Below are 2,232 nucleotides of genomic sequence, written 5' to 3'. Positions count from 1 at the left end.
CGGAGAACGTCAAACGAGGCCGAAGGAACTCTCGTCGAGGAACCTGCGATCGAGAGAGTCTTTTTTTGGTCCCCTTTTGGGGTTTTCCACCCCCGATTTAGGAGGTTGGTCAGCCAGGAGCTGCTGATCAAATGTATTGATTAACCAATCGTTGTCTGTGGGACCACCTATAACTTAACACAACGCCAAGGTGGAAAGACATCAGCAATGACATTTTAAAAAAAAGCAATTGATCCTGGGACTCAAAGGTGTTTCATGAAAGTTTCTTGACAGCAGGAACTTTTCTGTTTTAGACACTCGTCCAAAGACGGATGATCTGTGCCGTCATCGCTGTCCGTCCAACCGTAACCTTTCCCTTGTTCCGCCCGTATCTTCTGATCTGCTCAAGATAATTTAATGAAACGTGATGAACATTTGTACCTCCACTAGACGGAGCTCCGCGTAATGTTTTCATCACCCCAGCTCTAAGGTCAAGGTCACCGGTCACTTCGCTTGTTTGGGCCATTGCTACAGATGATCGCTGTGTAAGCGTTTGTGGATGGGCGTATAGGCCTGTCGCGATAAACAATAAATCAATTAATCGCATGTTAGACGAAAATTATCGACCTCATTTTCATTATCGGCTCTGTCTTCTTCTTTCTGAAGACACTGGATGTCAAAAGGTTCAACTCTGGTGCTCTTCACCGACTCCTCCCTTTCTCTATTCTCGTTAAAATCTGTTTTAACCGTCCTAAATCACGTTTTTTGTATCTTTAAAAGCAGCTAAGCTGAGAAGCTAAGCTACGAGCTAAGCTAGCAGCCCGACCGCGGGAATAAATCTATGTCTCGTCGAAGCTCCAAAATTCACAGTTGAAACCCGTGCCTTCGTGTAAAAAGTTGTTTTTCTCTGCAAAAAGAAGCTGAGAACTTGTTTACTGATTTTTTAATTAAAAGCTTTGCGTGAAAAATGCTAAAGAGCTCAAGCCACACCGAGCGTACGCCATTTTGAGAACCGAAGAGAGACAACCCATGTCACGTCAAGGGGCCTCTCTCCCAGCAGGGACACGCTGCTCACTCCCTCACTATCCATCCTTCGGTTCAAACAGTCTTATACTGCCATCCGGTGGTAAAAAAAAAGGTATTGCACACAAAAATTAACCAACATTTATCAAATTTCAAACAATATTATCGTTTATCGTAATAATTTCTGAGACAATTAATCGCCCAGCAAAATTTGTTATCGTGACAGGCCTATGGGCGTTTAAAGTGCCATGTGTTCCTTTTGTTGATGTTTTTAACTCCCTGAATTGTTTCTTTTTCAGTTTCATGAGCGGTTGTTGCTGATCACGAACCTTCCTGATGGCGGCTACTCGGAGGAGGACATTTCTTGTCTGCTTCACCCATTCGGGTTTAAATATTCATCCGTCAACCTCTACATTATTCCTCAAATAGGCATAGTAAGTTTTGAAATTGACTTCATTGATGCTGAGATTTATTCATGTGACTCTTTCTCTTAAACGATTTAAGCGCCAAAGCTGCCTGTCGTCATAAACCTGATGAATATTGTTTGTTTTGTCCGTTTCCTGTCAGGCGTACGCCAACATGCCGAGTACACAGGAGATGAAGGCTGTTCTCAAACAGACGTGGGACGGTGTCACGTTTAAAGGGCGTGAGCTCACTTTGAGGCCTTTCCAGCATCCCGTTTCAATGACACCGGTAAGCATTAAGAGCCCCAACGTAATAATAACTAGAGAAATCACATTTCCTGCGAAAATGCAGCGTGAAATCTTATTACAGAAGAACTTGCTGAGAAACAGCTGAAATAAGCTAAAAAAAACCTGCTGAAATGTAGCGGAAAAAAAGCCTAAATTGGCAGAAGAAAGCAGAAAGAAAATTTATTTGCTGAAATAGGTTTAAATAAGCAGAAATTAGCACAAAAATTATGAAAGTAGCTAAAAAAAAAATGTCTGAAAAGTAAGAAAGAAGCTTAAACTATGAGAAGGAAGCAGAAAGAGCTGAAATGAGCTAAAAACAAGTGGAATTGGCTGAAAAAGGTCAAATTAGCATAAAAACAGCTAAATAGTAGCAGAAATTGAAACTAGCATAATTAAGTTGAAAGGCGCATAACAAGCTGAAATTAGCATAAAGAAGTTAATTTGGCTGAAAGCAGCAGAAATTACCACAAAAAAATTGAATTTATTTGAAAACAGCTGAAATTAGCTGAAAAACGCTAAAAAAAAAAAAAAAATCTAG

At 40.7% G+C, this 2,232-nt stretch overlaps 1 protein-coding gene across 1 annotated transcript in view; it reads right to left on the bottom strand.

The window, feature by feature from the left end:
* Positions 1-2,232, bottom strand: part of LOC119412192 — a gene marked incomplete in the record, with an annotated part of 67,755 nt that overhangs the window by 33,561 nt on the left and 31,962 nt on the right.

This window comes from Nematolebias whitei, chromosome 1, assembly GCF_014905685.2.
Source record: "Nematolebias whitei isolate Nwh7 chromosome 1, NemWhi1, whole genome shotgun sequence".
Classification (NCBI taxonomy): Eukaryota; Metazoa; Chordata; class Actinopteri; order Cyprinodontiformes; family Rivulidae; genus Nematolebias; species Nematolebias whitei.
The sequence above is the reverse complement of the archived record's forward strand: the minus strand, read 5'-3'. Positions and strand labels throughout refer to the sequence as shown.